The 9,069-nt window shown below is 44.0% G+C and overlaps 1 protein-coding gene across 1 annotated transcript in view; it reads left to right on the top strand.

The window, feature by feature from the left end:
- The window catches only part of gnaz (guanine nucleotide binding protein (G protein), alpha z polypeptide), a 30,214-nt gene that overhangs the window by 9,155 nt on the left and 11,990 nt on the right, over positions 1–9,069 (top strand). The window lies entirely within an intron of this gene.

Below are 9,069 nucleotides of genomic sequence, written 5' to 3'. Positions count from 1 at the left end.
CAGATCAGTCATACATTGTCGTTGCACTACGCCCCTCATACACTCCATCTTGGTTTTTCCCTTGAGGAGTCTTCCAATATTAGCTGGACCAAATCCTAAAATATGATCGATTTTGTGCTTCTATTTGTAAACTTTTGTCTTTCACAAATAGCGTCCTGGGTCTAACTGAAGAAACACATGTGAGTTAGATGCGTTTATCTTTCATTCATTCTCAAGGACAGTAGGATTGAGGTGCATACATTTAATGGACATGGGCATTAGACGGATTAACTGGATAAAGCGTGGCTGTGGATGTTTAACGATTCCACAAGTAAATTGCAGGCCACTGGGATAGATTTCCATGGAAAATTGGAAGCAGTAATTTATCGCCTACAGATACAAATGGCTAACAATGCTGACCACAACTATCAACTTTCAACTGGACTGTAAACAAATTGCTGTTCTTTATTAGCTTCCATGCAAACCCTGAGTCATGCCAGCTGAGTCAAGACAAGTACGTCTTCAAATGTAAGCTGAATTTCTTTTGTTTATTGTTGTAAAAGTGAATAGGGCGGTTGCTGCAAAGCTCTCATTCCATTCCATGTTATTATGTATTTATAATAATTAGATAATAATAATCCAAAGCAGTCTCATACCAATGGTTAGTAGTGTAAAGCAAAACACCAACCTCAAATCGGAGAGGGTAGTGAGAGGATAGATAGTAAATCACACAAGTGTTTTTGTATGAATACATTGGTCTGACAGATGTAATCCCATACAGTGGTAAGGGGAGTTGTGGGGAAGTCTGCCATCAGTTGCGCTTCCATCTAAAAGGTGATGCGAATCTTTAGAAAGTTCGCAAAAAAGTCATTCGAATTAGGTGCGTTTCCATCAAGTGGTTGGAGCGGAATAGGGTGATGACGTTACACATTGATGTCGGCTGGGATGCTATGGCCGGTCGTTATGCCGAAATCGGAAAGACTGTCAGTCCTGTGTGTTCAAAGTTCGCTACGTCACAGCTGATTCGCAAAATGTGTTTCCATCTCCCATTTTGCGAATTTACTCTCTTTCGCATTTCTCAAAAACCACCTCAAGCGAGCGGATAAACTTTTTTGCGAATTAGAGGATTTAGATGCGAATTTTGGTGTTTCAATCACCGTTTACTGATTCGATACTTCAAAGTTCGCATTAAATTAGGGGGATGGAAACGCACCTAGTGACTGCTTCTGTTGAACTCAGAAATGCCAGCAATTGGTTCCATGAACCAGCGCCTCTAATGTCACGTGCGGCCCATCAGGCCCTTGCTGTAGAGGATTGTTTAAGGCTATCTCCATAGTTAATCTGAAGCACGGTATATGCTTCCTCTACAGTTAATATAGAGGACAGTTCTCGGCTATTTGTAGAGGATGATTCTAGTCTATATGTAGAGGGCAGTTCCAGGCCATCTGTATAGAACGGTTCTAGACAATATCACCCCTACTAGGAGATATCACAATTAGAACACTAAGATACATCACTCCAGACCACTAGGAGACATCAACCAAGAACACTAGGAGACATCACCTTTAGAAAACTAGGAGACATCACCCCAGAACACTAGGAGACATCACCATTAGAACACTAGGAGACATCACCCCAGAACACTAGGAGACATCAACCCAGAACACTAGGAGACATCACCATTAGAACACTAGGAGACATCACCCCAGAACACTAGGAGACATCAACCAAGAACACTAGGAGACATCACCATTAGAACACTAGGAGACATCACCATTAGAACACTAGGAGACATCACCATTAGAACACTAGGAGACATCACCCTAGAACACTAGGAGACATCACCCCAGAACACTAGGAGACATCACCATTAGAACACTAGGAGACATCACCCCAGAACACTAGGAGACATCACCATTAGAACACTAGGAGACATCACCCCAGAACACTAGGAGACATCACCATTAGAACACTAGGAGACATCACCCCAGAACACTAGGAGACATCATCATTAGACCACTAGCTCTAGGCCTCTTAAGGGCAATTGAAGCCTGTGACCCATAGATCCTCATCTCATTAAAGAGCATGGCGCCAAATCTTTAATGCTTGCTTTTCCTAGCCCCATAACATGAGGCTGCTGGCTACGTGGGGACGTTGACTAAAGATCGCCTCGGGTCTCCACTTACCACATTATTGCTTGCTATCTGAGAGGAGCTCCAGAATGAAAGGGTGAATGGGACATTAAACAACAGTGCACGTGCAAATAATTATTTTTTGGACTTAAAAGTAAGGAGGACTGAAGTGAGGGAGAGAGGGAGGGAGAGAGAGAGAGAGAGAGAGAGAGAGAGAGAGAGAGAGAGAGAGAGAGAGAGAGAGAGAGAGAGAGAGAGAGAGAGAGACAGAGAGAGAGAGAGAGAGAGAGAGAGAGAGAGAGAGAGAGAGATGAGATAGGGAGAGGCAAAAGGACATAGGTATATTGCAAGGGTGTCGTTGTGTGTGGGGCGATTAAAAACCACTTACACTTTTCAATTAAGTCAATATGAGAAATGCCGTGCTCTTCTGTCGGTGAGTCTTACATAATAATGTGTTTACTATGCAGAGCGTACCCTGGGTTGTTCTGCTCTATGAGACAGAGGGCATAGTGACCGACTATACCGCTACAGAAAGACAGTGTTCAACCCTGATGCTCGAAAGATATTCTTGTTATCATGTTTCCAACATGTCTCCCCCGGTCAATTCAAAGGAAGAGTTTATTACGTCATTCTGACAGTGATGGTTTAGAGTAGTCTTTATGAAACATACTTTATGGCCTTGGAAAGTATAGTTGGATTGAGATGCAATCATTGATATAGATTGCATCCCTAAAAGGATTGAGAACATCATTGATATACTTTTTGGCATTATCTTATTAAATGTCTTACGACTTTTCCTACTTGAGAACGAATTTAGGGCAATCTTTACTGTCTTCTACCATTGCAATGGCATGTATGATGATATATACCTGATTAAAATGAACCTCATCATACACCACTTTTTTGGTGATAAAAAACAGTTACTGAATGTAAGCCTTTTTAAAATCTATCCATCTGTGACAGCAGAATGTGGTCGTGTCCAGTGGCTGGAAGGACTGCATGATGGACTATACCAACTGATAATCCAGGGGTGATCTGTCCATCACACATCTGAATAGAAGCGCTGTGCTCTGATGTCTTAAAGGATAAAAACAGACACACAGTCATCGATACTTCTAGACTCCCTAAAGATCATAAACCCTGGATACAATTGACTCATTGAAATCTGAGGGGAAACGCAATTATTTTAGTGCATTTTATCCAGAAAAAACACAGTTTACCCGTTACTGCTGTATTTACGACCCGTTACGATGTTGAGATACTCCATAATCCAAAGACCAGTTTGGCATCTATATATATATGTTTACTGATGACTTTTAATTTCACCCCTGCTTAGAAAAATACTGTCCCTTTAAACGATACAACTTTATTCATACATTTTCATTCACACATATATTTCGATAAATATACATGTGCCATATTATGTCCCCTAAAAAGCAGCTAAAATGAACTAGCCTCATAGGTCAAACCCCGCCGCCTCATCAGTAACATGTTCAGTCAACTCTGCACATTCTGCCCTCGCTTACCTTTGCATAATCGTTTAGGTTGTCGCGAAAATGTGCGACTCCTGTGAAAAGCGGCTAGCTAAGTGCTTTCAACCCCTGTTGACACACATACCATACATCTCCCCGATAGTGTCGGTGGCGTCCAGCCCTGCACTGCATCGCACTGTTCATTCACCGGCTCCTGTGACTCAGGCCTGAAGGTGCCCAATGTTGACTCCTGAGTTAACCAGTAACTGCTTATTACTTAAGATAATACTTAAAATCCTCCGGCCTCCCATGTGATTAATCTAATGAAGGCTTCTGTACGTCAAGAGAGCGGCTGTACTCTGGACATACAGAAACCATGGGCCTGAATCTCTTTTGTACAGCACACAATGAATACATAATATGACCTGGGAGTGATGGAGAGAGGTGGATGATGGATGGCTGGGTGGATGATGTGTATCGTGTGCAGGGGTTGTAGTAGCACTGCAAGGTCCTCCATCCGCCACCCGCTATCACGTTACCTCATCCTCATGTTAAAACAAGAGGCATGACTCTCTCTCTCTCTCCCTCTCTCTCTCTCTCTCTCTCTCTCTCTCTCTCTCTCTCTCTCTCTCTCTCTCTCTCTCTCTCTCTCTCTACCTCTCTCTCTCTACCTCTCTCTCTCTCTTTCTCTCCCTCTTTCTCTCTACCTCTCTCTCTCTCCCACTCTCTCCCCCCCACTCTCTCCAACTCTCTCTCTACCGCTCTCTCCCTCTCTCTTTCTCTCCCTCTCTCTCTCCCACTCTCTCTCTCTCCCTCTCTCTCTTTTCCCCCCTCTCTCTCTCCCCCCCCCCCCCCCCCTCTCTCTCTCTCTCTCTCTCTCTCTCTCTCTCTCTCTCTCTCTCTCTCTCTCTCTCTCTCTCTCTCTCTCTCTCTGGCTTTCCCTGTAATTACTCTTGTGTCAAAGAGACACAGAGAAAGAGAGACACAGAGAGTCAAACAGCCCTACAGAAAGAGAGAAAGAGAGAGGGACATAGATCCAAACACACAAAGACAGAGTAAGAGAGACAGGGAGAGAAACAGGGACAGACAGACATAGACAGAGACAGACCGGCAGAGACAGAGGCAAAGAGAGAGAGAGAGAGAGAGAGAGAGAGAGAGAGAGAGAGAGAGAGAGAGAGAGAGAGAGAGAGAGAGAGAGAGAGAGAGAGAGAGGCAGAGGCAGAGGCAGGGACAGAGGCAGAGACAGTGACAAAGAGAGAGAGAGAGAGAGAGAGAGAGAGAGAGAGAGAGAGAGAGAGAGAGAGAGAGAGAGAGAGAGAGAGAGAGAGAGAGAGAGAGAGAGAAGAGAGAGAGGCAGAGACAGAGACAGACAGACAGAGACCGAGGAAGTGACAGAGACAAAGAGAGAGAGGCAGAGTCAGAGACAGAGACAGAAACACAGACGGAAATCAGAGACAGAGACAGAGAGAGACACAGAGACACAGAGACAGAAAGCAGAGACGGAGACACAGAGAGGGTTTCTGGGCCATGCGTTGTCACGGTGGTGCCACACTGCCTAAACAGCAGCCGCAGCGTTTCGTGTTTACAGCACCTGGGATGAACTTTCCAGCGGTCAAACGTCACCTTAGTGACCAGCAACGACGTGATTGGACAACTCGGCTCATCTTCCTTCATTGGCTCCTGGCCTCATTCATTAATTCATCCATCCATCTATCCATTATGCCATTCATCCATTAATTCATCCTTCCTCCCATCCACGCAGGCAGCCTTGCATACATCCATTCATTAGTAAGACTTTACAATAAGGTTACATTAACTGGGCATTACTTAACATTAATTAATGCAGTTATAAGCATTATTATATATCATTAGCATAGGGTTTAGGGTTAGGGTCAAAATTAGGGGTTAGGGTTATCCCTCTCCATAAATGAATACCTTAGTTTGAACATCATTACCTTAGTTAACATGAACACCGTCAGTTCACATAACTATTATTAAAAGATTACCATTTAATTAACTCTTAGTTAACGTTAATAAATGCTTGTTTTTGCATGAACCCTTATTGTTAGATTAAGCCCTTAATTATTAATTCATCCATTCATCCATAATGGAGTTGCTACAGGAGTTACATGTATGCTTTACCGTTGCTACTAATGGCGTGTTTCCACTGGCGGGTGCGCTTAGGCCCAGTACACCTTGGCCCAGTAGTGAAGGTGCGGTTTAGCCCAGTTCAGTTATGGGTCGCCTTTCAACCGCCGACAGTACCCTTATGGTAGGGCGGGGTATGAGTCGGATGGCGATAGCCGCGGGAGCTACGTAAGCATCGTGACCTCATAGCAGCCCCACACAGTGAAGCCTGCTAATAAATCCAGGGAAAAAGTTATCCCCAAGTCGCACAGAAGTGACCATTCTATGTCGACTAATCAACGGACGGTGTGTGTAGCTCGAACTTGGTGGCACCCTTTCAGAAGTCTAAGTACCCCAACGGAGGAGTACTGAGAGATAAGTAGGCCTACAGCTAATTACTGCTAAGTCTGGGCCCCGCCCACTTTTGGCAGTGGAAACGCGAACCGTGCCGTACCTATTCAAACATCTACCCACACCCGCCGGTGGAAACGCGTCATAAACCACATCACTTTACTCGTAACGTCCTATGAACACCTCTAACATTTAGTACTAACCAATAGCAACACTTCCCAACAGTATCACTGTACAATATAAACACTTCCCACTAGTATCGCTACCCAATAGCGCTGGTCAGATTCATTTGTAAATCCAACAGGCTTCTGGGACATCGATGTTGTTTTAGATTCCAATAGATTTTCTTACATTCTTTTTTCTAGGTGTTATTTGAGACCAGTTGGTAAAAGCTCTGTTGTAAAATGATGTATGTGTTTTAATTTTTTATTTAAAATGTGTTATTTATCACATAACACGAAACGACACGGTATGGCGTCGCATAACATCGAGGTCTCTGTTAAATATGTAAATGACTTCTGCAACAGGCAACAGTCATGTGATTATTAGCATTGTGCGACGTGCTGCTCGTATCTTTGGAGGCCAGAACCTCACCAGCACTAACTGAATTACCGCTAACAACTTAAGACCGGCCTTGGTTGTCCCGCGATGCAGTCCTGTCTGCCTCCCTGATGGTAAACGTTTCCATCAAGCGAAGCTATACATTCTGTCACCCGCCTGCATCCATACATATCCCACCCTATCCCACCGTGTCTTACGGCCCTTTACACAAAACCCACTGCTGGAGAGTCAATCTCCTGGTATATTCATACAAAACCTCTTCTGAATATGACGCAATTTTTTTCAGGGCGTTGTCAGAATCTCACTCTCTCAGCAGTTCTCAAAACGTTACTTCAAAGGACCAGAGAGACAAGAGGAAAGCGCCATCTCTGCATCTTTCCCTACGAGCACATTGAAATTAGCACAGCATTTTATATGTTTTATGGAACGTTTCATGGACTCCTATCCACCGGTTGGGTTGGCTGAGGGCCGTGAAGGCCTGAGGCCAGAGGACATTGCTCTCCACTCTGTTTGTGTTGTGATGCTTTGTTATGGCTTTGTTCTGCTCTGTTTGCCCTCTGATTTCTGTGTGGAGCTAGCTTCCTCTTCTATGCTCTCTCTCCCCTTCCCTCTCCCTGACCCTCTCCCTCTCTCTCCCCTCTCTCCTCTCTCTCTCTCTCTCTCTCTCTCTCTCTCTCTCTCTCTCTCTCCCCCTCTCTCTCTCTCTCTCTCTCTCCTCTCTCTCTCTCTCTCTCTCTCTCTCTCTCTCTCTCTCTCTCTCTCTCTCTCCTCTCTCTCTCTCTCTCCCTCTCTCTATGTCACATGTTCTCTCTCTTTCCTTCATTTCCCTCACTCTCTCCCCGTTCCAGCCACCCTCACTCTCTACCTCCCTCCCCCTTTATCTTCCTCTGTCTCTCTCTCCCCCCTGCTCCCTATCTCTCGGTCAGCTCTAGGAAGCGTCATGCATCCCATAGAAACTAGGCCACAGCATGGTATCATATTTGTTCAGCTCAGCCGATAGCATGCACACGGTGTCACTGGCAATCTATTCATTCTGAAGGGATCAAACGCACTGCTTTTAAGCACAAAAACAAAGGTGTTTTTGAATTGAAGGGCATTCACCAAAGCGAAGATATCCATGCTCAACTACAGCTCATTAATTAATCAGCAGAAATAAGTGACCTACGGCATTTAATTTGTCCTCATTTTCAGGATCCAATAACAGCACCTGTGGAGAATCACAAACAGATTTCTTCTAAAGAGAGAGAGGGAGGGTTTATATTAAAAATGTTATTTTTACATCGATAGAAGCGATCATGAAGAGACACATGCTGGCCTGCTGGCCCGGCTGTTTTCGACTGGAAAAGTCAAAAATATTTAACTACATTAAACATTACGTTAAACATTCGGTTGAACATCAGGTTAAACATTATGTTAAACATTACGTTAAACATAACATTCAACGTTACAAGAAACATTACAAGAAACATTACATTAAATTAAACATTACATTTAACATCTCTTATTCATCTCGTTAAACATTACATTAAACATTCAGTTTAACATTATGTTACACATTTCAATAAACATTATGTTAAACATTAAGGTAGACATTACAATAAACATAATGTTAAACAATACAAGAAACATTACTAAAATCATTACGTTAAACATTACATTAAACATAGAGAGGGAGAGAGAGAGAGAGAGAGAGAGAGAGAGAGAGAGAGAGAGAGAGAGAGAGAGAGAGAGAGAGAGAGAGAGAGAGAGAGTGAGAGAGCATTCAATCCTTTATCCTGCATATGTCCTTTTAAACCTCTGAAACCAGGTACACGATGCCAGGGGCTGCATTTATGCATGGGTTATGACCTTGTGTGTGTGTGTGTGTGTGTGTGTGTGTGTGTGTGTGTGTGTGTGTGTGTGTTGGTTTGTGTGTTTATATGTGCGTGTGTTTATCAAATGAGCAAATGTGGTTGTTAAAATCTACTTTGGCTGGTATGGTCCATGGTGACACAGGACTGAAAATGGTGGCCGATCATAGCAGACTTACAAAGTACAAGAGACGCATTGAAAGTGTGTGCGTGTGTGTGTTTGATTTGTGTGAGAGATTGCAATCGCATGTTTGTGATTTGTGATTAAAAGTGTCTGTGTTTGAGTCTGTGTGTGTGTGTTTGTGTATGATTGTGATTGTGCACGTACGCGGGAACCTCTTGCATATACACGGGTGTGTGTGTGTGTGTTTATTCACGAGCGTATGCCATACCCTTGTCCATTAACAGCCTTGACCTTTGGAGCCGTGAAGTCGAGATATGGCTGCTTTCAGAACACACTGAATCAGTCCCTCAGTGCTACCGCAGTGTGCTCAGTACCACTAATGCCCCAGGCTTCTATGGATGCAGACAGGACCGCTTACAATGATCCTGACCACCCTCTCTGTCCCTGCCCCTCTCTCCCTCTCTCTCTCATGG

This window comes from Gadus morhua, chromosome 4 (genome assembly GCF_902167405.1).
Source record: "Gadus morhua chromosome 4, gadMor3.0, whole genome shotgun sequence".
Classification (NCBI taxonomy): domain Eukaryota; kingdom Metazoa; phylum Chordata; class Actinopteri; order Gadiformes; family Gadidae; genus Gadus; species Gadus morhua.
The sequence above is the reverse complement of the archived record's forward strand: the minus strand, read 5'-3'. Positions and strand labels throughout refer to the sequence as shown.